General features: G+C 48.0%; 1 protein-coding gene and 1 long non-coding RNA gene across 2 annotated transcripts in view; one reads left to right on the plus strand and one right to left on the minus strand.

Moving 5' to 3' along the window:
* GNAO1 (G protein subunit alpha o1) overlaps positions 1-27,589 on the minus strand; it is a 165,270-nt gene that overhangs the window by 86,985 nt on the left and 50,696 nt on the right. The gene's annotated exons all lie outside the window — the stretch shown is intronic.
* Positions 1,143-27,491, plus strand: LOC144380199 (uncharacterized). The gene is made up of 2 exons (XR_013444102.1): positions 1,143-1,381; positions 26,153-27,491. It is a non-coding gene; the product is annotated as an uncharacterized LOC144380199 (long non-coding RNA).

The raw sequence follows: 27,589 nt of genomic DNA on the forward strand, positions 1-27,589 counted from the left end.
GCGCCATGGCAGCCATCTTGTGACCGTGAGGTTAAATGCCACCACCCTGAGGATGGCATATCAAAGGGGTACAGGGGTTTCCCAGTGACACTGCTGAACTGCCAAATCAACCCTGGGGCCATCTGATAACAGAGGACATGTTCCTACCATGATGCCCTCTGCCTGGGACAGGGAAATGGTCCTCCTTGGAGCCAACATAGAAATAGTCCTTATCCAGGTGGGAACCAATCACTTAGAAAGAAAAGACTTGCCTACAGGCACATGGTTAGCTTGTGGCAGAGCAGGGACAGAATTCCCAGAGGCTTCTCTATTGTGCCACAGGCCTCTGAATTCCCTTAATGCTCCCCTGAGGTGGAGGACTGGTGGGTGACATCAGGTGAGAAAAACATCTACCAATTGCAAAGTAGAAAGATTTTTTTCCCCCTTCTGTCTTAAAATCTCTAGTTCCCAAAAATAATTTGGAGGGTTCTTTGAGGGTATTCTGTAAACATCTCTGTTCATTCATTCACTCATGCCCTAATGCACTTTTCACACATTGTTTGGGTAGCTACTATGTACCAGGCACTGTGTCAGGTGCTGGGGACCTAAGAGTGAGCTGGCAGACACAATGGAGCCTGAATTCTATGGCAGAAGGTAGATACTGAATAAGCAGTTTCACAAATGATTAATTAAATTATAATTGGAGTAAATGACACCAAGAAGAAAAATACTAGTGGCGAGAGATACAAGAGGAGGACCTACAGTGTGGGCTTGGGAGCAGCATGGATGGTGGTGCACGAGCCGGCTGCACAAACAGGGAGAGAGACAGGACTCCAGAGAGGGGACCAGAACATGCCAAGGTGGCACTCTCTAAGTGGGCTCTTCGTATCTTCCAGAGCCCCCCTCCCCGGCAGGCACATGGGGTGCTGGGGAAATGTGTGCTGAAGGAACAGAAGGCACTTCCTGGGCCGGCAGGTGGGACTGGAAGCCAGAGATCCCAGTCAGGATTGCTGCTCTGGATCTGGCGTGGGCGTGGGTCTGATGTTTCCTCCCGATGGAGGGTTCCACCCAACCTCCTGGAAAACGTGTCAACAGGAAGCTAAACCCAGTGTGGGAGACGTCACAAACACCGGCCAGCCTGAGAATGCTGGCAGGAACAGCAGACCAGCTTGAGGGGAGGCACCCAAGGATCACAGGCGGAGAGAGGGCCCTGTTGAAGGCCCTACCTCTCCTCTTCCCTATGGAAGCTCCCACCTACTGTACTCATATTTACTTACACTTGACAGAGGGTCGAAGTGTCCTGCCCAGTGGGGTGTGACCTGCAGGAGAGACCCTGGCCCCTGACTCTGTGGATGCCGCCAAGAGTGAGGACAAAGCAGAGCAGTCAACAGTGGTCCAGAAGGTACTGTGTGGGCAGGGCCAGGGGTGGATGGGAGGTGGGTGTTTCCGGCCTGCAGCAGCCCCAGTTCCCTAGAGGACTCCCTCCCTCCCTCCTTCCCTCCCTCCCTCCCTCCCACCCTTCCTTCCTTCCTTCCTTCCTTCCTTCCTTCCTTCCTTCCTTCCTTCCTTCCTCCCTCCCTCCCTCCCTCCCTCCCTCCTTCCCTCCCTTCATTCCACAAATATATAATGAGCACCTATTAGGAGCTGGACACACCCTGACTCTCCTATTTGCTAACAGTGTAGACTGTGGGCAGGTTGTCAACCTCACCACTCTGTCAAATGGGGATAATGACTCTGTCCCTCCCAGGGCTGTCAGCAGTATTAAAGAATGTGTGGGGAGGACCTGGCACACAGTCAGGCCCATTAATGGCCAATTGCTGGTATTATTTAAAAGTCACAGACTGGGGGCGCCTGGGTGGCTCAGTTGGTTAAGCATCTGCTTTCGGCTCAGGTCATGATCCCAGGGTCTTGGGATCGAGCCCTGCAACGTGCTCCCTGCTCAGCGGGGAGCCTGCTTCTCCCTTTCCCTCTGCCTGATACTCCCCCTGCTTGTGCACTGCCCCGCCCCCCCCACAAATAAATAAATAAAATCCTAAAAAGAAAAGTATAAAAGTCACAGACCGATCAGTGCCAAAGCAGGGCTAAACTTCTAGTCTTGTCTCCTGGGTCTGGGTCCCCCTCCTACCCAGGGCAGCAGTGTCTTGATCTAAATGAATGAGGTGTTGGTGGGGCCAGAGGATATCCATGTTCTGAATGACTGGCTCAGAGACCACTGGCTGGGCAGAGGTAAGATGTGTGTGTTTACAAGGTAACTACGCTGAGACCCTGATTTCTGATTTCCCAGAGTTCCAAGAGAGCAGAGGCAGTGGGACCCGGAGGCCCTGATGGGAGGTCAGAAGTTTCACTCTGGTCTAAGCTTCCTTGACTGGCATGGCCAGAGCTCTCCTGACGGGGATGGCTCCCTCTTCCTCTCATCCACAGAACTGACTACTACATGTCAGGTGCTATTCATACAGGCAGTGGTGAACAGGACAGACATAGCCCTTGACTTCAAATGACTCACCGTGTAGCTGGGGAAGATAGAAAACAAAGAACTAAATGAATAAATATTATAGAGCGATGAACACAAGAAGGGTAGAGTGATGGGGGTTGGGGTGCAGAGTTAGGAGCCAGGGAAGGAGGTGGTGTGTGAAACTGAGGCCTGAATGATGAGGACTGAACACTGCATATATGTGAGGAAGAACATTTCGAATAGAGAGAACAGCAAGTGCAAAGGCCCTGGGGTACCCTGTGTATTAGAAGAATGGTGAAGAGCCAGTGGGGCTGGAATGGAGTAAGTACCAGGGAGAGTGAGGGGATGAGGTCAGAGAGGGCAGCGGGGAGCTGATCACATAGGGTTATTGTACAACTTATATTTTTTCATAATAGGCATTAAAACAAACAGCCACCTATTAAAATTTTAAAAAAATGTGTCCCCCATAAACCACTGTGACTTCTGCCATTCGTTCTGCTCTAAGCGTGGATCACTTTTAAATGGCAGCTCTTTCCTCCTTCCCTTCCCCAGCTCTGACGGAAAGGCCTGTTGCTGGAACACTTAGGGGGGATTCCAACTTATACAGCTAAGCGAAAAAGAAGGAAAAAAAAAAATCAGCCATCCCACCACCTGGAGGGAAGCACCAACCACATGTTGGTGTATATTTCAGTCCTATTATCTGAGAGCCTGTGTGCATACGGTCTTTCCTGAAACGGAATCACACGGTGTGCCTGTCATCCAGGAGTTGTCACTGACTGCTCAGTGTCCCCTTGTCTGAGCGGGGCCTGAGTCATTCAGCCATGCCCCGATCAGTGGACACTCGGGTTGCTCGTGGATGGGAGCTCGTCCCAGTTTCAAAGTCAGCTGTTGGGGAGGCTGCCTGACCATGAGCACATTTCTCCTAATAAAGGCAGAAAGCTACAAAACCTGGATGGGACGAGCCAGAGGCTGGGGGACCCCTGGCTTTACAGGCTGGGCTCGAGTGAGGCGTGTGAGCACAAATTGGACCTTTCAGCTATTTGAAAAGAAGAGAAGAAAGATCCAACTTAAAATCCGGCTATTTCACAATGGGATGAAGCTGTATGGTTTGAGAAAAATTATTTAAAAAAACAGATAAGATCCCTTAGTAATTAAGACTATATTTAAAACTTGATATTCTAAGAATAACATAGAATAGAAGGGTATTTAAAATAATAGTATTAAACAAATCAGTCCCCCAGGGGAATGACTGGTACGAAACAAGGGATATGTCCTGTTGACAGTGACTTGCAGAAATCTGTTATAAAGATGCCATTTTTAATAAGGGGTAACTCGGGCCAGAAGCAATGATGTCAGCTGCCAATTGTCACCAGACGGAGCCAGGGGCAAGGCCAGGACTTGTTGTGATTCCAGGACAGAGCCTCTGCTGCCATTATCTGGAAAACATCGTGGACCTTGCCCTTTCCCAAGACTTTTGGTGGTGGGGGTGAGGGGGGCCACATGCCAGCTCTCATTCCAGGAGGGTGTGATGCTCAGAGCACTGCCTTCTAGAGCTCTGTCCCTTTTTCTCTTCATGGCAGTGTGGCTGGTCTGAATCCTGGGACCCTGGCCTTGGATTAGAGGCACACATCATGTCTTGGACTTGGAGCCAGAAGACCCAGGTTCTTACGCAGTGTGGCCACTAACAAGCACCACAACCCCAGGTCGAGTGGGCAGAAGAAGTCCCCAGAGAGCTGGGGAGTCTGCCCACCCCTCTTCGGTCAGCGTTATCACCTTGGCCTGGGGCTCCACCGCGGTGTTAGACGTGCATCCTCCTATGAGGATAGCCTTGGCCTCCTAATCCATGCCAGTGTTTTTAGGAAATGCTCCATTTACTGTGGCGGCTTAGACCCCAGTTTAGTTACTCAGGAGACCTGGGGCCTGGCCTTGGCTCCACCACTGACCACCTACAGTGAGCGTGGACATGTCCTATATGTGTTGCCCTGGCTTTGGACTTGGGCTGTGTCAATTTCCTGTGGTGACCCTGCTTCACTCAGGTCAACCCAGTTCCATGGTCATAGCTTTTTGTCAAATATAGTCCTTTTGGAATCTCACAGTTCATAAAACATGGGTGCAAAAAATTGAAGGGGCCCTTGATGGACAAAAGATTGAGCAGCTGAAATAGAGACCTGCATACCTTGCAAAATTCCAGTTCTGCTCAAACGTCACCTCCTCAGACCACTCTGGCTAAAAAAGCCTGCTCCTTCTATCATTCCCTTTCTCCTGCCTTCTTTTCCTTGATGGCATGTACCAATGCCCAATATATATATTTACTCGTATACCGTCTCCCCACATTCCAACGAGCTTTATGAGGGCAAGGACCTTGTCTGTCTTGTTCACTGACCACAGTGCCCCAAGCAGTGCTCAGACATCGTGAATGATCAGTTAATGTTGGCTGGGTGGCTGAATGAAACACGATTGTTTAGGAACTCTTCAGCTCTAAAATGGCAGCTTTACATGTGACTCCTTCCTGTGAAGGTAGGGGGCCTTTAAACTGTGGGCCAGGATGAATGTGCTTCCCCAACCTACCCCGCCATCTCAACCCCTGGCTGTAAATCCCGTCTCCCAACCTTGGGTGCTGACTGGTCTTCCTCCTTAGGGGCCAGAATCTGTGGCCCTTTTCCTACTGATGTTAATTAGAATTACTCCCTCACTCACCGGCGTGAGTTCACTCCCTTTTACCCCTAACCTTGGTTCTCATGGTTTTCTTATATATATATATATATATTTTTAAAGATTTTATTTATTCATTTGACAGAGAGAGATACAGTGAGAGAGGGAACACTAGCAGGGGGAGTGGGAGACGGAGAAGCAGACTCCCCACTGAGCAGGGAGCCCGATGTGGGGCTCGATCCCAGGACCCTGGGATCATGACCTGAGCCGAAGGCAGACGCTTAACGACTGAGCCACCCAGGCACCCCTCTTATATTTTTTTTTTAAAGATTTTTTATTTTTTATTTGACACACAGAGAGAGAGCACAAGCAGGGGGAGCGACAGGCAGAGGGAGAGGGAGAAGCGATGCGGGGCTCGATCCCAGGACCCTGGGATCATGACCTGAGCCGAAGGCAGATACTTAACGACTGAGCCACCCAGGCGCCCCCTTTTTTTTTTTTTAAAGATTTTTTTCATTTATTCATTTGAGACACAGAGATAGAGAGAGAGAGCACGAGCAGGGGGAGAAGCAGAGGGAGGGGGAGAAGCAGACTCCCCGCCGAGCAGGGAGCCCGATGCGGAGGTCGATCCCAGGACCCTAGGACCATGACCTGAGCCGAAGGCAGACGTTTAGCGACTGAGCCACCCAGGCGCCCCTCTCATGGGTTTTCTAAGGGTCAGGACATACAGACACCTTATGTTGCCCACTCTATGCTCACTTCTGGGAAAATCCAAAGCCATTGTGTTAAATTCATTGGTTATGTTGTGAAGACATGACAGAGAGCTTTGTGGCTTCTGAACCTTTTCTATAATGCCTTATGTAAAGACGTGAGCTTTCATTAAACATGGTAAAAGCCTGTGAGTGAGGCAAATTGGTTCAATGTCGATTTTACTGCCTAAATCTAAGTAACATTTCTGTATCCCATCTGCCTGACTAGGGCAGATGCTAGATTACCCTTTCTTCTGCTGACATAATGCAGTATTCTTATTAGTACATGATGTTTAATATAGGAATAATATACATTGGGGGGCAGGGTGCACAGCCTTTTAATTATATTTTGTGGAGAATGCAGCAGTGAGGCCGCAGAGCTTTGCTCATCTTGTTCAATCCTTGGGGAAACAACAACAACAACAACCCTTGCCCCTGCCTGTCTACAGTATGTTTGTTCATTATTTATGATCCCTGTTCATTAGCCCCTGGATGTGGTCTCATGAACCACAGGGAAGTGAGACAAGACCAGCAGAGCCCACTGTCTCTGGCAGACAGCTCACAGACAAGACGTTCGCCAACTCGAGCCATCTAAAGATTCTCCTCTTCCAACCCCAAGATGACAGGCTCTGTCATCTAAGCAGACCAGGTGGGACTCTGACAATCTGTGGGAGGGCTCCTATCTGGGTTCCTCACGGCTCCCTTGCCACTCGCTGTGGGGTGCAGCGGTGACTCACTGCGGAATCCGCCTATGAGCAAAGATGAGCTTTGTAAATGGCAAATGAGGGTTGTAGCGGACATCTGCTGTTTTTGTTTGCCCAACTTCTATTCTCCCCTCCTTTGGAGAGAACCATCCTTCCTCCCACCATGGGGACTCTTCCGATCTCTAGCCCAAGTTCCTGGGGTGAGCCCCTGCTCCCCACCTGCCCAGTCAGGTAGCACATACCTGGATCCAGCCACCCCCAGGCTACTCAGTTACACGAGCCACCGTGTTTCCTTTGGTGCTTCAGCCACACTGAAAAGATGATGACCGCAGAGCCCCCGGGGAGTTTGTTTGGAAGGAAGGACGGCAACAGGACACAGGACTAGCCACACAGACTTTCTGACCCAAAAGGGGGTGTCTGGTGCCCGCTTAGCTTCTCGGGGCTCTGAGGGCTCCACCACTGCAGGAAAGCATCTGCCCCAGCCCCACTTTACAGCGGCCAAGTCAGGCTGCAGGTCACTTTCTCCTGTAGGCATTTGCAGGGGCCAGCGATCCCCAAGCACTGCCCACTGCCCCACAAGCCCAAAACAGCATCAGGAACTTCACTCCTCTTGCTTCTCTTCTAGATTCCAGACCTAGGCAGCCTGGAAAAGGTTTTCCCCTTACTGTTCTTTTTAAATGAGGGCTTGTTTTTCTTCCGCTTCTTACCATGTGATTGGGAGGAAGGCCACCAAAACACCACCACCAACTTGCAGAGACAAAGGGGCATGAAAAGAATCCCCCGTTCTTCACTTCAGACGACTCGGCATGCAATCAGGGGACTACTCTGAGATCTGCCATGGGGCCCCACATGGCAGACAATGCTAGGTGAGCGTTCTGAAGCAAGGAGGCAAACAAAAAGCACCCTTCTCAGATCTCTGCCAAGGAGAGTTCAAGGCAAAAGGTACAGATCACCGAAACAGAGCTCCTTGGGGGGAAGTCACATTTCTCATGCCCGCTGGGGGCAACACTTCTAAAGTCTGCCAAGAGTAAGTCTGAATCCACATTCCTCTCCAAGGTAACTCACGTCTCCCTCAAAGCAAACAGCAGCGGTCAGTTGTCATGCCAACTTTCACTGGACAAAGAGGGCCATGTCTGCACTCAGGTCTCTGAGCCTTTCTGTACTACATTCTTCTGGTTCCCTCTGCGTCATCCCTTTATTGAGTCTTTGAAAGAAGGTGAGGGAGAATTCCAGGTGAGGGCCTGTCTTGCCAGACCAAGAGAAATAGAGTCGCAGAAAAACAGAGCAAACCCCAACCCAGCCGGCCTTCCTTCCCTGCCCATGGATGTGGCCCAGAAAGGATGCTGCTCTCTGTGTGGTGGATTGAAATGGCCCCGCCGTGGCCTCCGCTGCTTCCCACCCCAGCCCTTCTCAAGGAGATGGAAGCTCCTCATTAATAACCACTACGGTATGGTTGCAGCCCAAAAGAGAGAGTGCACAGAAATCACTTTGTGGGCTTCCACATCCATTCCCCTCTCTTGGGATGCTGGGGTGGGGCAGTGTGTCCTGCTCTCGCGGCCGGAGGCATCCCCTCAGGCTGCAGGTGGAGCAGATACTGCTGGGAGCCCAGCTGTGCCCCCTCGGCCAATTTTTGCCTTGGCTAGGCTTGACACGCAATGGAATTGGGGCTCCATCGATGGCTCTGTTGCTCATCTGTGAGGCCAACAGGAGGGTAAGCAGATCCTGGTCGCTCACGGTCTCTGAGCCCATGCTGAGGAGACCTGCTTCTGGGCCAGTGGCTAGCAGCTGAGGGGCTGTGAATGTGAGTCAAGTCTGAAATGGGCTCAGATGAAATCAAGCGGCCCAAGGCCCAAGGAGGATGGGCCGCACAAGCTGCCATCCTGAGAATCTGTCCACTCAGTCAGATGCTCATTAGGATTTCAGGTAAAGACAAAAGAGACATGCCTACTGCCTACTGTCTGAGCTCTCTCAAAAGCACACCACTCGGCACACATGGGGCAGTGAGGTTGGCTCGTGGGGAAGAACAATGGTGGCCAGCATCTGTTGGACCCCCACAGGTACCAGAATATGCTGAGGGCTTCATGGACATTCACACCTTTACTCCTTCCAACAAATCCTCGGACCTCACTTCCTGGCATCCAGCCTTAGGGAAAGGTTTGGTTCCCTCAAGGAAACTGGCTAACAGAGAAGTTAATGAGCTTTCTCAGGGTCAGGAAAGGCAGGTCTTCCCAAGAGCCCAAGCTCCTAACCACTCTATGGACAGACCGTGGACCACAATTTCCAAGAAACATTGATGACCCTCCAGCACCGTCAGGGGATGGAGATGGGACTGATGAGGGGCAAGAGTGCTGGCCAACTGGAAAGGATGGGGAAAGGCATTTCCACATTAAGAAGGGGTCCCAACACTGAATCGGAAACTCTTAGTCCTTGTTAAACATCCAGTCATCACTAAATCCTCATCAGATGAACCCGTGTCCTGGCTCTTCTTCTTCTTCTTCTTTTTTTAATATTTTATTTATTTATTTGAGAGAGAGAGAGAGAAAGAGAGCACTCGAGTGGGGGCAAGGAGCAGAGGGAGACAGACAAGCAGACTCCCCGCTGAGCATGGAGCCCGAAGTGGGGCTCGATCCCATGACCCTGAGATCATGACCTGAGCCAAAACCAAGAATTGACGCTTAACTGATGGAGCCACCCAGGTGCCCCTGACCTGGCTCTTCCACCGACCCCTCCCAGCCCTGTATCCGCTCCACTCAACGCCCTCTACCTGATATTCTGATTCCTTGTGGTGCATCTCGGCTCTCTCCCTGGGCTGAAAGCCCCAGAGCCAGACACACGGTTGCAGAAGGCGTGAACAACAAATGAACAGGTGGAGTCTGTCCGGGGAGATCCCTGCCACTTCCATGTGGCTCCACCACATTCATTTTTGCTTATTATCACCACAGCCGACTGCCGAGACAACTGCCCTAGGGCACTTTTGCATCCTCTGTGCTTTGAGCTCCAACAAGCATACTGATCAGGATGGTCTGGGAGCAGGGGTGGTTAGGGACTGGGAAGGCTGGTGGGAGGGGCAGAGAATACACACAAGTTTCCAGCATTGGATACAAATAGGGCTGCTGAGAATGAAATTCAATTCAATAAACACCTCCTAACACCTCCTAAGTGCAAGCAAGGCACGGTTCTTGTCTCTTCGGTGTGGATCGCGCTCCCTCGTGAGGAGGTGGCATTCCTGCAGTGTGAGGCTAATGGTGCGCTCAGTCTAATTTTGGTGTGTGGCTCCAGTTCCTGATGGGCCTTCCCTGGTGGTGCTGCCCCTGCCCTTGGAAGGCTCCAGCCTTCCCCAGCTCCAACATGGAATTGCTGACTCGCACGGCTCACACATCAGTCCTGGGGCTCTTCTGCCGGTCGTGCAGGAACCCCCAAGCAAATATTCGGCTGCGCAGGGTGGGGTCTGTTGTTTCAAGCCTGTTACCATACTCTGAGCCTCAAATAATGGACCATCAGAAGCCAAGTGTGTGCCTGGCAGTGCTTTCTACAAAGAACAAAGAGCTGTGTACAGGAGCAGCTTGGACCGCGATGTCACGTCAAAATGAGAAGCAGCAACGGGGCTCGGGGGCCAGAGCTACACGGGGCTCCCCTGTCCAACCTCAGACTAACACTTCTCCCGGCCCTGCTCTCAGGCAGGAGGCACGGCATGCACCCAACCCTCACTGCTCTCGAAGGAGATGACAAAAACTCTCCCTCTGTTTCCCTAGCGGCCCTCATTCCTGGACGGGGAGGGCTGCCCGAGGCTGAGTGTGGCAGGGCCCGCGTGTGGGAGGGCAGCCAGCCTCTGACACCAGCTCACGGGGGGGCTGTGGGGCCGCGGCACCGGGTTGTCCTGCACAGCAAGTCCCAGGACCTCAGGAATATTATCCCTGCCATCGCTTTCATGCACAAAATAAAGGTGAGACAGCTGAGTGAGGCCATTCGTGGAACAGGCCTGCTGCCTCCCACTGCTGCAGACACAGCGAGGAGCTTCGTGGTCTGGCTAGTGTCACTGCCCCTCACAGCGATGAATAACCAACGCTTCCTTTTAAGTTCTCCCAGCATTTCTACACGTATTATTTGAAGAATAACAGCTCCTACTGATTAAACACTAACTTTGGACTAGGTATTTACGTATATTATCTCATGGAATCCTCACAACAGATCTCAGGGATGAGTAACACAGTTATCCCCATTTTACAGATAAGGACACTGAGGCTTAGGGAGGTTGACCGACTGTTTGGCCAGTGTCACAGAGCCGGTAAACAGTAGAACTGGGGATTGAAACAGGGTTCCCTCTATTACCTCCATCCCAGTGGCCCTGGTGGTGACCCCATTTTGCAGTAACAGGGGAAGGTACAAGAATCAGAGTGACTGGCTGGCCCACTGTCCCAGAGCAGAGGCCTCAAATTGGCCATCTGTAGCCTGGACTTGGGCCAGAGAGAAGGAGATGTGTTTTGTCCGGCTTGCAGTGGTTTTGAGTTTTTTTTGTTTTGTTTTGTTTGTTTGTTTGTTTAGTTTTGTTTTTTTTTTTTTTTTTTTTTTTTTTTTTAATTTTTATTTATTTGACAGAGAGAGAGAGAGCGAGAGAGGGAACACAAGCAGAGGGAGAGGGAGAAGCAGGCTTCCCGTGGAGCAGGGAGCCCGATGTGGGGCTCGATCCCAGGACCCTGGGATCATGACCTGAGCCGAAGGCAGATGCTTAACGACTGAGCCACCCAGGCGCCCCTGTTTAGTTTTGTTTTTTATTGGAGCAAATGTTTATAAATCAGGAGAATTCTCACAAAAAGATACTGATTTCTGGCTTCTGAAAAAAACTGGACAGGCTGATGCGCCTTGTCAGGTGGGACCTGAGTCTGGCTGCCTACTGTGGGCAGGGCCAGGGTGCTCCGGCAACCAAACAGGCCCCACCAATCCTGTCGGCACTGTCACCCCTTCAAAGAGCTGATTAAGTGACATTAGCCACATGCTGCTGGCAGAATAAACATTTCCAGCATGTTGGTAGGAAGGAAAAGTGCTAAATAATGGCAGATTTCTTCTTCTCCTTTTGTTGTTGTTGTTGTTGTTGTTGCCCTAATAAATATGGGTAGTAGCCAGGAATTTGACAGGTCCAGTGAATCTGGAACATTTAGTATGAACCATGTTCAAACTTGTGAAACAGGTCCAGCTTGCTTCCATCTTTTCAGGCAGCCTTGTTGGAGGATACCACACACCCCATGGATCTGACAAGATGCACGGCCAACCAGGAGGCTCTACACAGCTGGAAGTTTGGCCACAGTCCCTGTTTGCACTTAAGTAAGTGCTGCTGGGTTAGACACATGGAACACTAATGACAATCACGTGGCCTCGGCTTCCGAGAAGTGGCCCAGAAGTGATGGGAAGCAAACCTCTTGAGTTAGCCAATGTAAAGGCACTTAGCCAACAAGTGGGAAAGGTACCTATGCACTGGTTGACAACGAGGAAGGAATCCAATCTCTAAACACTGGAATGCCCCAGGGCTCAGACTTTGGACTGCCTACTCATCCTCTCCACTTAGACATGCACCAGGCACTGCAGACCAAAGAGGTCCCTCACTGAACTACTGATTTTCCTTCTAAACCTCCTCCCCTGTCAGTCTTCCCCACCCCAGCCAAAGGCAAATAGTGTTGCATACCAAAGACTCTGAGCATGACACCTGTTCTCTTTTTTGTTAAAAGGGAGATTAATAAGTGTTAAAGAGGTGTCAAAGACATAGTAACACCAAACTCAAGACTTTCTGTTTCTCATAATCAGAAGAATGGAAGGAGAATTGAAAACAAAACAAAACAAAACAAAAACCCCAAAAACTTTCCCACCATGGGCTTCACTGTTATTCAACACTGTGTCCCGGTTACTAGAGCAAATAATCTCAAGAGTCATCAACAGCTCCCAGCCCACAATGCAAGGGACCCTGGAACATATGATTCTGGAATCTAGTTCAGTGTCTAATCTGATTCCAGCAGATGAAAGAGTGGAGGGGGCTTTAGGGGGTGGGGGCGGGGTGATAGAGTGCCTGGGCATAATGACAGCCCGCCCTAGGAATGGAAGGGCAAGGGTTTACCCAGTCTCAGCTGACCCACTGGAAACGGAGAGAAGATGACAGTGACTCTGGGAACAGAGCAACCTGAAGGAGATTAGCACCTCCGATCTATCTGCCCATCCTCAATCAGAGAACTGCTGAGGCTTTTGGACAGGTGGGGGTACATATGGGAGATAAGACTGAAAAACTGGTGTGGGGATTTCTCCCTTTTATATGAAGACCCACTTCAGAGAATGTCAGAGCAAGGAGCAAAAGCTGCAGATGCTGGGAAGAGCCTGGCCAAGAGAGGTCTGTGGAGCCCAGTATGTTTGTGGGAGTCTGGGGAGGCAGGAAGGGGAGGGGATCTTTGCTTGACTGGCCCAGGTATCCCTGGACCTCAGGGGGCCAAGAAGCAGCTGATCACAGGGGCTGCACATCACCCGAGCCTCTGCCTCTGGGGCTGAAGGAGAACAGGGAGGCCAAGGGCAAAGGGCTCCTCCAGATGACCCAAGAGCCTGCTGGTGGCTCACCTGCTTTGACAGAACTGGCCCCGAGGGCAAGGGTAGCTTCACTCCACAGTGGAGTGCTGCTGCTCTGGACTCCATAACCAGAGGCACCAACCAAGTACAAAGACCACTCCCAACATGCTTCCAAGTCCCACTAGCAGAAGATCAGTCAGGACAAGCACTGCAGCACATGCCTGCTGAAGTAGGGCTGCTCCAAGAGACAAATGACAAGTCAAACAGAAAATCACATGTGCCCTAAAGCAATTCAGGGCAGACATGAAAGACTTACTGCATATTTAAAAAAAAAAAAAAAAGTCTTCCCAACTATAGTAGGTGAATCCCTGTTGAGATGTGAGTTAGCGGCCTGGAAGACCAAATGGAAAAATTCTCCAAGTCTAGGGCAAAAATATGGAGACAGAATTCATGAGAGAAAAGATAAAAGGCTGGAGAACAGACCCAGGGAGATCTAACCTGAGAATACTGGGAGTTCTAGAAAAAGAAAAAGGAACTGATGGAGGAGAGCCAGTAATTAAATGACAAATAGAAGACAACTCCCCTGTGTTGAAAAAAGATCTGAGTCTGCAGACTGCAAGAGTTCACAAAGTTCCAGGAAGGATGACAAGAAGAAACATACACAAAGGTTATCCCCGTAAAGTTCTTCAACTTTGAGGATGAACACAAAACTTTAAAAGCTTCCAGACAGTCAGTTAAGTGTCCGACTCTTGGTTTCAGCTCAGGTCATAATCTCAGGGTCGTGGGATCGAGCCCGGTGTTGGGCTCCGCGCTTAGTGCAGAATCTGCTTGAGATTCTCTCTCTCCCTCTCCCTCTGCCCTTCCCCCTGCACGTTTTTTTTCTCTCTCTCAAATAAATAAATTCTTAAAAAAATAAAAATAAAAGCTTCCAAACAGAAAGAACAAATTGCCTACAAGAAAACAAAAAAATCAGAGTGACATCAGACTTCTCATCTGAAACACTAGAAGCTAAAAGAGCATGGAATACCATCTGTAGACTACTCAGAAAAGAGAACCAAAGCCCCTCAAATACTTTGCCCATCATTTTTCAAGGCAAAAGATATTTTCAGATACGCAAGAATTCACAGAGTTTACCACCAACACATGAAAAATACTTAAAGCAACAAAAAACAGATGCAGCAGAACAGAGACCTTATTGTGGGGGGAAAATGAACAGGTCAGGAAACTATGACAAATACAGACACTTGCTTGCACACTTGCTCCCTCCCCTTTCTCCTAAACCTAAATGGAACTGGTAAATAAGGACTCTGAAAATAGAAGGGCCATACTACGAGGGAAAATTCCAACAGCGGCCCAAAGCTAAAAATATTAAATCATCCTAACAAAATCAAGGAGTTGAAGAGGAAGACAGTAAAAGTCTTCCAAGGTCTCATCTTAAGTAGTGGACTGGGAAATAATTCTAAGGTCTCATCCCACTGAAGCAGAGAAAAGCAGGGAGGAACTGAAGCATCCTGGAGGGAGAAGTAGTTATTTTGTGTTATCTTGATTTCAAATAATAGTGGAGCAGTATATATTTGATTATGAATTAAGAGGAAAAGAATGTAACCTTTAATACAATGGAAAAGTAGAGAACTTCCAGATTGACATGGGAAAAGAAGGGAATGCAAAGCAACTACATTGAACCAGCACAAACGAGAAGAAAGAAAAACACAGAAATAATGATGGAAGGAAATTAAAGACATACCATTAGATGGAAGGAACAAAATCAAGTACATCAGTCAATGGGCTAAATTTCTCACTAAAAGACAGCAGATGTGAGATTGGGTTAAAAAATTAAAACAAAAAATAAAACCCAGGTACATGATATTTATAAGAAAACTAATTAAAATAAAAGTACACAGAAATGTTGAAAATAAATGCATAGACAAATAGATACCAGGCACATGCAAATGGAAAGAAAGTAGGAGTGTCAAAATTAATTAGACAAAGGGGAGTTTTAGTTAAAAAAAATTGCAGAGGATAAATATATCTGTAATGATAAAAGGAATGCTTTTTAAAAAATTATTTGATAGCGAGAAAGAGAGAAAACGAGCAGTGGGGAGGGATAGAGGGAGAGAGAAAGAGAAAGAGAGAGAGAAACAGACTCCCTGCTGAGCAGGGAGCCCAATACGGCAAATATTAACTAAGATAACAAAGGAAATGAATCATATAACTTGAATTATTAGAAATATGCAGGACCTTACATTCCTTGAATACAGAATGGACTACTTTTAAGGACCTGAATCATTTACAAAAATTGACCGTATATTGGGTTTCAGAGATAAAACCTTAACAAATTTTACAAAGGAAAGCTTTCATAGACCACAGTATCTGATCACAAATCAACAAAACTAGAAATTAAAAAAAGGTAAGAAGAAAAATACTGACTTAGAAATTAAGAAACCCACTCCTAGATAAATCTAGGATTAAAGAGGAAATCGAAAGGGAAATGACAAATTATCTAGAAAGCAGTAAAAGAGAACATTTCATACCAATTCTCATGGGACAGAGAAAAAGTCATGCTCAGAGGAAATTCAAGGCCCATATGATTAAAGAAGAAATATGAAGAATAAAAGGACTTGGTCCTTTTCTTAAGAGATCACAAAAAGAACGAACCAAAACAAAAGAAACTATGATTATAAATTAGTAAAGTTAAAAGCTGGAATTCGTAAGGTTAAAAAATAGTGGAATAGCAGATAATATAAATAAATATAATAAGTAAAATAAAACCTAATGAGACCAATTAAGAGAAGAGCAAATATACAAAGATCAGAAATGAGAAAGGAGACCCACCCACAGCTGCAGAAGAGAAAGACAAAATCATAAAAGAACATTACACGCAGCTCTATGGCCACAAACATGAAAATCTGGTAATTCCCTAGCCAAATATAAATCCCTAAAATTGACCAAATAAGTAGAGGAACATTTGAAAAAACAAATTACCATAGAAAAAGTTAGAAAGATGATTAAAGATCTGTTACTGAAAATGGCACGAGGTATTTAGTGCCAGATAGATTCAGTGAATTTTATCCAACCTTTAGCAACAGACAATTCCAACATTATTACAAGGATCCTCGGTCATACTAAGAGATGGAGAATTCCGCAATTAGTGCTATGAAGTCATCATAACTTTAATTACTAAAACATGAAGAAGCTAGCAGAAGAAAGAACACTACAGACCATTCTATTTATTAAAAGTGATGCAAAAAATTATTTTAGAAAATTATCACATTGAATATAGCCAAGTCTCATGAGAAAAAACATGTTACAATGAGATCTGTTCATTCTAGGAATGTGAGTAGTTCAACAGTATTATCCATGGCAACCACAAAGAGGGAAAAGCTATTTGCTCACATCAATAGATGCTGAAAATGTACTTGGTAACATTTAAATCATTCTTCATTAAAAACCAGGAACAGAAGCTAATTACTTATACAAAATAAAAACTGTTTACCAAAGTCCAACAGAAAATATGATTATAAACAGTGACATTCTAAAATCATTTCCATTAAAATCTAGAGCTGGATAAGGATGGCAGTAATCACCATTAGTACTTATCAAGATCTACTACTACCATCCAATGTAGTAAAGCAAGAAAATGGTGTCAATGATGTAAGACAAGAGCTAAAATACCTTTTTGATGATATCTGTATATCCAGAAAAATTAAGAGACTATTGTTTTCTTAAAGTCTACTATAATTAATAAGAGAAATGGTAAGGTGGCTGAATCTAAGATAAATACTCAAAAATTAATGTTTTTTTCCCCTAGCAATAAGTACCTAAGAAAGAAAGAAAAGCAAATAGCTCATTCACAACAGTGACAAGATGATAAATATCTAGGGATAAATTATACAAGAAACCTACAGAACCTACGTGAAGAAAACTATAAAAATTTACTATCCAATAGTTCCGTTCTTTGGTGTATACCCAAGAGAAATGTTTATGTATGTTCACCGAAAGCCATGAACAAGAATGTTCCTAGCAGCACTACTGATAATAACTCAAAATCAGAAGTCACCTCCATCATTTGGGGAAGGAATAAATAGAATTGTGGTCAGTCACACAATGTAATACTATACAACAATGCAGAGAAACAACTATAACTATATACACAGCAGAATGGATAAACCTGAATGTTAAGTGAAAGACAATGGAATACTGTAGGATTCTATTTATATAAAATACCAAAATAGGCAAAACTGATCTGTGCTGTTGGAAGTCAGGAGGATGGCTTCCCAGGTGGGGGGGATGATGAGAAGAGAGCAGTGCTAGCCATGTTCTTTGTCTTGACTTGGGTGTCGAGTACCTGGGTGTGTTCACTTTGTGAAAATTCATCAAGTTGTACATTAGGATTTGTGTATTTTTACTAGATACGTTATATTTTTTAAAAAAAGGATATTTTACTAAAGGCAATAAAACAGATTTGAAGAAAAGACATATGTTCTTGAATGGGAGCACTTAATATTATTAAAAAATCCCCACAAAATTCAATTAGAATTTCAACAAGGTTTTTGTTTTGTTTTGTTTTTAATTGGGAGCTTGATCCCAGGAAGACTTGACATCTCCCTCCCACTCCCAGACTGAGGAGGAGGTGGAGGCTCAACGTTGGCTCCTCTCTCCCACTCAGCCGCTCACACATCCCCCAGCTGTTTCCAGAAGACGACGCAAGTGTGCAGCCCATTAGGTCAGAGCTCCACCTGCCTCTTACTGGGGGTTGGACCCGAGAGGGACCCAGCAGGGTAACATAAAGATCAGCGTTGAAACTAATCTGATTAGTCCAGTTAAGAGTGCCTGCTTTCGCCCACCAAAACCAAATGGATGAAAAGAGTAGTCAACATCTGCCCCACTGGACTGTAAAAAATAGTTCCATTTCTCAAATTCACCTCTGGCTTTCTTTAAAGGCTTCTCAAACACCTAAGCATTACATTATGGGCTATCTTATTTGACATTCACATGTATTCTGTTAAGGCGAAAGGACAGCCATCCTCTTTCTCCCCGTCTTCCAGGAGAAAAAGCAGAAGTTTGGAAAGGTAATGTGACTTGCTCAAGGTCACAAGCTGGCAAGCAGCCGTGCTGGGGCTCTGACTGCGGTCTTCTGACTCCACATCCCAGGCTTCCTTCCTGCTAATCTCTCTGATAAGACGAGTCACACGCTGCTGTGGCGGGGGAGGTGGGGGGACCGGTCCTGGCAACAGACCCAGGGTCCCCGAGACAGCCTTTTTGGGAGAGCTGGCCAGACCCTGGGCCAGGCTAGGGGAGGCCGGAGGAGGGTGACGCTGTTTCCTGCTCAAGCACTTGGCTCCAGAGGAGGCTGTTGCCACTATCGGACACTCAGAGGTCAGGAGAGAGCAGCTCCCCAGATGAACTCCTGGAAGGAGGCAAGCGTGCCGGCCCATCACCCATAAGCCCTACTGCAGCCTCAGTCGGGCTCCAGCATGGCACCTCCTCGGGGCGCCTCGGACTCCGCCTGCCAGAAAGGCCCAGGGAGTGGTAGGAAGGCAGCATACCAGAGCAGCGGGGTGTCACTAGCCTCTGAACACAGGGCCCACCCAACTGCCCCCCGAGGCACAGCAAGACTGGGCCGGCACCAGGAGTAGGTGTGTAGGGCGCCCGTGAGTCCACTTGAATGTTCCCAGTGAGGGTACTGGATGAGCTGCTCCCCATCTGACAACTTGGTGAGGCGACAGTCCTCAGGGAGGGTGGGTACTGAAGCAACAGTGGAGCCCCTGGGGAGGACCCAGACCCCAGGGTGGGACGGAAGAGGCGGACAGCCCAAGGGGAACATGCTGAGGAACTGCTCTGCTCTGCGCTGGACAGCGTGCTCAGTGGTTCGCATGCACCATCTCACTTCACCCTCACTCTTGGAGGAAGGTACTCTTCTTATGCTCAGGTCGTAGAGGAGGACATGGACGCCAGGAGAAGTGGACTCCTTCGCTCAAGGTTGCACAGGTGGTAGGCAGCAGAGCCAGGCTTCTGTTTAACCGCAAAGCCTGTGGTCTAACCGAGGTGCTAGAGTGCCCCCGCTCATCCCGACTCCCTCTTGGGCTGACCCTGCTCTCCTTGCACCCTGGTGCCCTGCTGAGGCTGGGCCGTACAGCACGGGGCTCACTGCTTCCCCGAGCCTTCATCTGAGAGGCTCCTGGCAGAATCCTGGCATCTGGGGAACCAGCTGAGGGACTTGGAGTCCCTCTGACTATCCCACTTAGTCCTGTTACTGCCCTGCTACTCAGAGACTAATAACCAGTGAGGACATCGTACAGTACCTACAATTTACCTTGCAACCTTCATGTATATTCTTAGTGAATTATAAACTCAAGTTTCTGGCCTGATCAACTCACTTGACATGGGACTTCCCTCTCTCCTCCTTGGTGTGGTCCTACTTTGAGGGTGGAAGATAATTTCCTACTCCCTATAATTTCTGCCCTTGCTCCTTCTGTAGGGAACAAGCCTAATTTGTTGTCCTCATGACAGGGCCTCCGAGAACTGGAAACAGTAGTTAGTGCCTTCTCGCCTGAAGCCTTCTGGTTCTATCTGGACCCCAGAAAAAGTACTTACAAACACCCAGAAATGTAACAGGGTGCGTTTGAATCCACCCTGCCATTTTCTCTGATCAGGAGGTGATCAGAGAAAATGGCAGCCTGGCTGGCCAACTGGAGCTGGAGTTCAGATGAGAAGGGCGGTGGGCACACAATCCCCCGGTACTGAAATGACTCCTGTAGGGAAAAGCTCAGGGTACCAGCCTTGGGAGCAGACTGAATTCTGCCACGTGATCTGCAGACCCATCAGCTGATGATGGTTTGTGTGATGGCAAGGGGAGGGTGAGGTGGGGAGCGAGAGGAGACTCACCCACAGGCAAGCTCTTCTTTATAAAGGAGGCTGTTAGGAAAATCCAGCTCACACTTGGCCACCTGGGGTTCTCTATTACAATCCTTCCCAGGACCCATCTCAGCAGAAGGGGGAAATATTTGCTGACTGTTTTGTACAAGTTAATTAACTGTTATTAAAACATGCCCTTGAGCTTAATGATGTTCTTTATTTTACCATTTACATATCGCAAGCCTTCAAGTGATGGTAACTCCTTGAGCTGACTCTTCAACTTGATTTCATTTGTGCAGTTTTGAGAACTTCTCTCTTCAAATATGCATGCAGACTCAGAGTGAGTCATAAATGTAATGGGCAATTTTCCTGGCATAGTAGGCTAGAACACTGATCTCAGTGCCACAAGACCTGGATTCCAAGGCCAGACCTGCTATTCCTATCTGGATGACCCTGAGTAAACAATTTGATTTCTCTGACCCTCATCTGTGGGGTGGGAGACTTCCCACCCAGCCACCTTCTTAGGGATATTGTGGGGATTAAATGAGATGTCTGTGATGGCTTGTTACAGGGTGGAAAACACATAAGGGCACGGTGGAATACAAGATGCTAGATATTCCTAGGAAGTGGAGGTAGAATCTTGGATTGGATGTTCGTGGCTTGGGACATCCTAGTATTGTTTCACCTTTTTGCCAGCTGCATTCTGGTTTCCATAACTCTTCTATCAGGAGTTTGCAGTGCCGCCCCCCTCCCCGGCTCTGGGTCAGTGTCGTGAAGGTGAGGTCTGAGCACACTGCGTTCCTCAAAGCCACGGCCGGTTAGTTCAGGGACAGGAATGTCAGCCAATTAGAATCAGTGAGAAGCAGTAAGCCTTTTCCTGGGATATGCAGGAAGGAAACTGACACTTTGTAAGGGGATTGAAAGCTGAGGCTGAGGCGGCCCACCTGGCAGCCCTGAGGGGTGAGCCCATCTGAGAGTGACGTTAAGGTAGAGGAAAGTGGAGAGGACACACATCACGTGCTGATGATGTCTTTGGAGCCCTTGGATCCAGACTTTTCAGTGACAGGTGTTGTTAAGTTTCTTTTTTATTTAAGACAGTGTGGGCAGGATTTCTATCACTGGCAACCGAAATGGTCTGATACACAGCCTGAATGAAAGCAGGGATGACCAAGACTCAGAATCAGTTTCTGGCTATGTTTTCCAAATGGAAATACTCTGTCCCGCATGCTCTGCTTCCTACCCAAGAGCCATCAACTAACCCTGGCCTCAGCCCAGGACTTAAGCTGAGGCCATTCCATCTTGGGCACAAAGTAGAACTGCTCAGGAGAATTATCACTTATTACTTATTACTTATCACTTATTACTTAGGAGTAGCCTTTCCTATTCTAACTGTCCAAGCCTCCAAGTTCTTCAAGAATTCCTTCCTTGAGATGGAATGATTTTTAAGATCTGTGGTTTTTCAAGGACTGTTCTGAAGACCCTTGATTATCCAAGATTATCCACAAGCTTTGTGGTCATGGTTTCTTCCTGGCCTTCCTGCCACACTGTGCACAATTCATCAACCCAGCCAGTTTGTCCGATGGACCTACCTTGTATTTTATGCTTCTGTGCCTCTGCTCAAGCTTTTCATCCCACCTAGAACCCCTTCCCTTCCTATTTCTCAGCACCGATTCCGCCCGGCAATTCAAGGCTGGGCAGACACTGTTGGTGGCCAAACCAGCCACCTTGTACCCTCTCTTCCTTGCCGGCCAAGTAGCAGCTGTGTTCTAATGTCTGTAACTCTTCCTGACTGGTCTAAGCTCCTCATGTAACTCCACCTGCCTAGCCAGTGACTGCCTTAAGAAGAGATATGTGACCCAAAGCTGTCCAATGAGACTTAAGGGCAAGTCTACCAGTGGGGCTTCTGAAACAAGGAAGGGTTAGTACCCTTATTGCACCTGGATTGAGGTGTGTGAATCCATGCTACCCGGAGCTGCTGTAGCGAGGAGCCAGCTAATGTGCTGAGGCTGACAGAATGCAAAGGCAGAAAGACCTGGGTCCATGATGGCTTCATTGGGCAACGCTGGGACTGCCTAATTTCCAGGCTTTTTGGTCTGTGAGCTAATAATTTCCTATATGGTTTAAGCCACTTTGGGCTGTGTTCTCTGTTACTTGAAACCAACAGCCCCCTAACTGATAAGAAAGCCCACCTCAAAATCCGCTCCTCCTTGAAACTGTCCCAGATCATGCCAGTCCATAGGAATAGCCTCTTCCCCAAGACTGCCCTCCCCAAAGCACATTCACTGGATTTTCTGTCAATACCAGGAAAGTGGAACAGTTTTCATTCTAGGAGTGAGTTTCTGAAGCACAGTGTTGAGATGTTGGGGCTCCATTTGAGTTTAGCAGGGAAGAAGGCTGTGGCGGTGTCCGCCATGACTTTAGAAGGAAGCATATCTAGCTTCATGTTTTCAAACAAAACTCCTGACTCTGCCACCCAAACCTGTTCCTCCTGTGTTCTTCTATGTCTCAGTGAGCAGCATCTCCATTTTATCAGTTACTCGGGCCCCAAACCTTGGACTCACCCTTGACTCCTTCTTTCTCTCACGCTCAACAATCAATAGGAAAGGAAATCCTGTTGGCTTTGCCTTCAAAACAGGTCCAGAACCCGACCGCCCTACTGTCTCCCTAAAGCACTATTGTCCTGATCGAAGTCACCACAGTGTCTCTCTTGAGTAACTCCAACAGTTGCCTAAGTATCTTCCTGCTTCTAGTCCTTGTTCCCAGGCTGTTCTGCACAGTGAGATCAGTACTTTCCAAAGACTCCCGCTCAGAATGGAAGCTCAAGCAAGTCCCTGCTACGGCCTCACACACGGCTAATGCGAGCCTCCTGCGCCCTCTCCTGACCTCCTCTTTCCCCACCCCGCCATTCGCCAGCCCTTAAACACGTGAGGCCCCATGTCAGGGCCTTTGCTGTTCCCTCTGCTGGGGATACTCTTCCCACTCTCCCACACTTCCTTCAAATCTGTGCTTAAATTTACCTTGGAGGGGATGTCTCTGACCACCCTCAGCTCCCTCTATTCCCCTTCCTGGGCTTTATTTTCCTTCTTAGCTTACCTGCCCCTGACATACTACTTTTCTCTCTCTTTGGTGGCTCTGTCTTATTCACCGCTGCACCTCAAAGACCAGAGCAGCTCTAGGCGCAGAGCAGGTGCCTGTTCAGTGGACAAACTCCTTGCATCCCCCCCGCTCTCAGCACAGGATTTTGTACCTAGTAGGAGCTCACAAAGTTTGTTTCTTAGATTTCACATTCATAATGATTTCATGTTCACATCAGTACCCTGATTTCATTTCTCGCAGAAATGAAAGTTTCTTTGCTACATATGGACAAGGACTGGAGAATATCACAGAAAAACAGAAATAACAGTTAAGGGTGGCAGAGGTTTTTGTATGATAAATTCTCTGTTATGATAGCAAAAATGAAAGGCATACATATACTGTTAAAAATTATTTCAAAGAATTGTGCATGTTTTTCTTAGCATTGTTTTTTTTTTTTTTTTAAGATTTTATTTATTTATTTGAGAGGGAGAGAGAGAGAGCACAAGCAGGGGAGCAGCAGAGGGAAGGGGACAAGCAGACTCCCTGCTGAGCGGAGAGCCTGATGCGGAGCTCTATCCCAGGACCCTGAGATCATGACCTGAGCCGAAGGCAGATGCTCAGCTCAACTGACTGAGCCACCCAGGCACTCCCTTAGCATTGTTCTTTATTTTTTAAAAAAGATTTTATTTATTTATTTGAGAGACATAGAATGAGAGAGAGCAGGAGCGGGGAGGAGATGAAGAAACAGACTCTCACCAAGCAGGGAGCCTGATGTGGGACTCAATCCCAGGACCCTGAGATCATGACCTGAGCTGAAGGCAGACACTTAACCAGCTGAGCCACCCAGGCGTCCCAGCATTGTTCTTTAAAGCAAAGCAGTTTGTGTTGTGGTCAAGGCAAGGACAAGGGAGACTGTGCAGACAAAATCTCCCTCAGAACCCCTAACCCTCAAAGACACTTATAGAGGGACTTCAAATCTTTATGAGTAATTTTCTGAGAGCTGTGATCCTTAACTGGTATTTGTGAAAATACACACTCAATATCATAATTGCTTTGTCTTTACAGGATACTTAATTTGCAATTCCAAACATGGAAATTATTTATCAAGAAGTGGCACAGGTTAACAATTTTTTTTTTTTTTTTTTTTTTTTTGCCTTAGCATTCAGTCTAGCCCTCTATCTTGGGCAGAATACTTGCAAATATTCCTTCACCCAGGCAGTATTCATCAAGAATCAACCATATTCCTGCCCAAGGAGCCCCTGGTCTCCCTAGGGGGACGAATGGGTGCCTCTTTTCACAGGGTTTCAGGGAAGAAGATGTGAGTTGGGCTTTGGAGGACTGTTCAACTTCTTGTAATCCAATTATTTATTGAGCATCTATTATGTGCCTGGTGCTCTGCTTAGGCCCTGCAAATCCAAAGACAGGGGATGGTCCACAAGAGGCTTATAATCCCTTATGTGAGGTAAGATCTAGAAAAAAACTAACCTTAATAAAAAGCAGCAAAATGTCAGATGTCGCAAGAGAAAAGAAAAACCACCCATGTTCTAAAGGGGCTCAGAGGAGGAGGAAGCAGAGCTGACGGAGAAATCAGGTGTGGCTTTGGGAGAACCATGACACTTCTCGGCCTAGGACAGGTGGGCGTGACAGGCAGAGATGTGGGACATGTGGGCGGGGTTATTCCAGGTAAAGGAAAGTGTGCGCTCCAAGGCAGGGAGGGAGACAGCAGAGTGCAGGGTGCCGGCCAGCCCTGGCCTGCATGCTCTGGGGACTTCAGAGGGGTGTGTGTGTGTGTGTGTGTGTGTGTGTGTGTGTGAGAGAGAGAGAGAGAGAGAGAGAGAGAGAGAGAGAGAGACTGGGAGAGGAGCTGAGCCGGGCAAAGGCTGCTTCAGCAGGCATGTGGACATTGGATTACACCGGGGAGAAAGGAGAAAAATGACCAGTTAAAGAGGCTGTCACTCTAGGGGTGGGTCACGTAGGAGGTTTAACTTGGCAAAATGAGCTTTTTATTAACACTTCGTATTGATGTCACATATTCTTTTTTTTTTTTTTAAGATTTTATTTATTTATTTGACAGAGAGAGAGAGCCACAGCGAGAGAGGGAACACAAGCAGGTGGGGTGGGAGAGGGAGAAGCAGGCTTCCCTCGGAGCAGGGAGCCCGATGCGGGGCTCGATCCCAGGACCCTGGGATCATGACCTGAGCGGAAGGCAGACACTTAACGACTGAGCCACCCAGGAGGCCCTCATATATTCTTTTTATGTGTACAAAATAGTACACCATAAAAAGGCCTATTTGATTAATTTATTTAATGAACAAACACAAATTAAACTTTTGCTCTTTACGAAAACTTTGTGAAGAGGCGGATACCCAGGGAATTGAGCTGGGAGGGCTGAAGCGGGAGCAAGAGTTGTAGGAAAGGAAAGGTGAGGAGGCGGGAGAGGAAGGACCCAGCAGCCTGGCCGCAGGGAAGACAGTCGGGCTTGGGGGACACATGAGGGAGAACAAGGAGCACAGACAAGAACCATAGCAGAGTGCTGGGGGGACAGTGGTGCTGTGAGTGCTTCCTGAAGGAAAATCCTGGGCAGAGGAGAAGCATCTCTGATGCATGAACGCACTGGCTCCCTCCCTGTCCTGGGCCCCTGCCCGGAAGTTCCCTAGAGCTGCATTTAGCTGGGAGACCCTGAACTTGATCAGGCACCCATGGGCAGTGGCAGGGCCCAGGGACGCCTGCAACAGGATCCCTGCTTCTGTGCACAGGGCTCCGGTGTCCCAGATTGTGACCCGGCGGTGTCACCATGAACACAGACTCCATGCGAGAGGTTTTTCTCACTGATGCCCTTTGTGATTACAACTGGCAGATTTAAACAGGGGTTTTCCATAACATGACCTTTGAGGAAAGCTTAACGACTGTCTTAGGAGGACCTGAGACTCACGAGCCCTGAGGAGCTGGATGAAAAGGAGAGTTTGGGTGGTAGGGCTGCTCTCTGACTTCACCTCAAAGAGGTGTCTCTGCAGGAGTCATGTTTCCCCCTAAGTCAGGCAGACAGGTATGCGCCCTGAGGTCGTAACCTGGGGGGTGGCTGGGCTGTGAGGAAAGGAGGCGAACCTGGGGGCTTTTGAGACCTAACTTCTCTCTGACTCACTCAGGGACCCTACAGAGATCTCAGCTGGGAAGAAGCAGAGTCATCGTGAACTGAGCTCTGGACTCGGAAGGTCTGGGTCTGAATTCTGCTGCCCTTCCCCCAACACACCCGAACTAAATTACAAGCCTCCCACTAGCCTCTCTCCCAAAACGCCTGTATTTTCCACAGTTTGTAATGAGATTGCTTTGTGTGCGTGTGTTGATTGTTGCTCTCCTCTATAAAACTGTCTAAGCCCCATGAGGACACAGGCCATCCTTGTATTGCTCATCGTTTTGCGCCGAGGGCAGTACCTGACCTGGTACACGGAAGTATTTATTCACCGTCTGCTAAGTGAATAGATGTCCCTGGTGAGCAAATGCCTTGACCTCCCTGGGTGTTTCTGGTGCACATGAAGCACTCAGCACCTTGCACGGCCATCAGAACCACCTAATGGATGGTAGCTGCCCATTAGTGCCTCTGAGAAAACAAGGAGCTCGGGCTGGATTTTCAGAAGTTAGAGCAGAAAGCAGGTGACCATCTGTCGCACTAACCCCACCATTTTGAGAATGGAGTGCTCTGCACAGGGAGGGGAAGTGATCTGCCCTGACGATCTTCCGAAGGAAGCCGCCCTTCCTCCGCCCCCTCAGCTGTAGCCTCCAGACTTGGTACTGTGAGCGTCTCAACTGCTATTTTTCTTGTTCTCCGTGGGCCATGTTTTGACAGAGAAAGTACACCGTATCAGTTCCCAAATCTTACGGATTCCTTTGGGGCCAGCTGAAATGCTATCTCCTCCAGAAAACCTCCCTTGGGTCCTGAGCATCCAATAGCTGCTCCTTACATACAAGAGCCCCAGCCCTCCATCTGGCCCACGCATTTTCTGCCTTCGCATTCGGGTGATTAGTGCATGCGCCTGCAAAACATTTACCTTCTGGGTCAGGAACACATCCACATCAACTTCTACCTGCTTCGCAAATACCGAGGGCAAGGCCTGCTATGTTTGTGCGTTAATGAGTCAGCGAGCAAGATTTCCTGGCTCCCCGAAGGCACACCACTCTCTAACTGGTCAGGGCCATGAACTCTTCTACAAAAGACCTGAGCATCACCCCACCCAAGCTGAATCAAACGCAGCATCGAGGCTGTGATTCCAAGACAAATCCATACAAACTGAATTTAGTAGCTGCACAGAGCAGAAGAAGCTGTCATGGGTTGCGACGGACGGATAAATGACCCTGACTAACAGAGTAGCCCCAGCCCAAGAGAAAGGCCACATCTCCCTGGACTAACAGTGGTAGATGAGGTGTCTTTTTAAACATGCCAAAAAGGGTTTCCTCGTCTATAAAAATAAATAAGTGTTGTTCAGTGGCTTCTTCTTGGCTCAGTTGTCTTTAGACTCTCGTGTAGGCTGATCCCAAAGGCACTGTTTTACACAATGGAAACATTTTAGTAAAACAGGTTTTGAAAA

This window comes from Halichoerus grypus, chromosome 15 (genome assembly GCF_964656455.1).
Source record: "Halichoerus grypus chromosome 15, mHalGry1.hap1.1, whole genome shotgun sequence".
NCBI classification, from domain to species: domain Eukaryota; kingdom Metazoa; phylum Chordata; class Mammalia; order Carnivora; family Phocidae; genus Halichoerus; species Halichoerus grypus.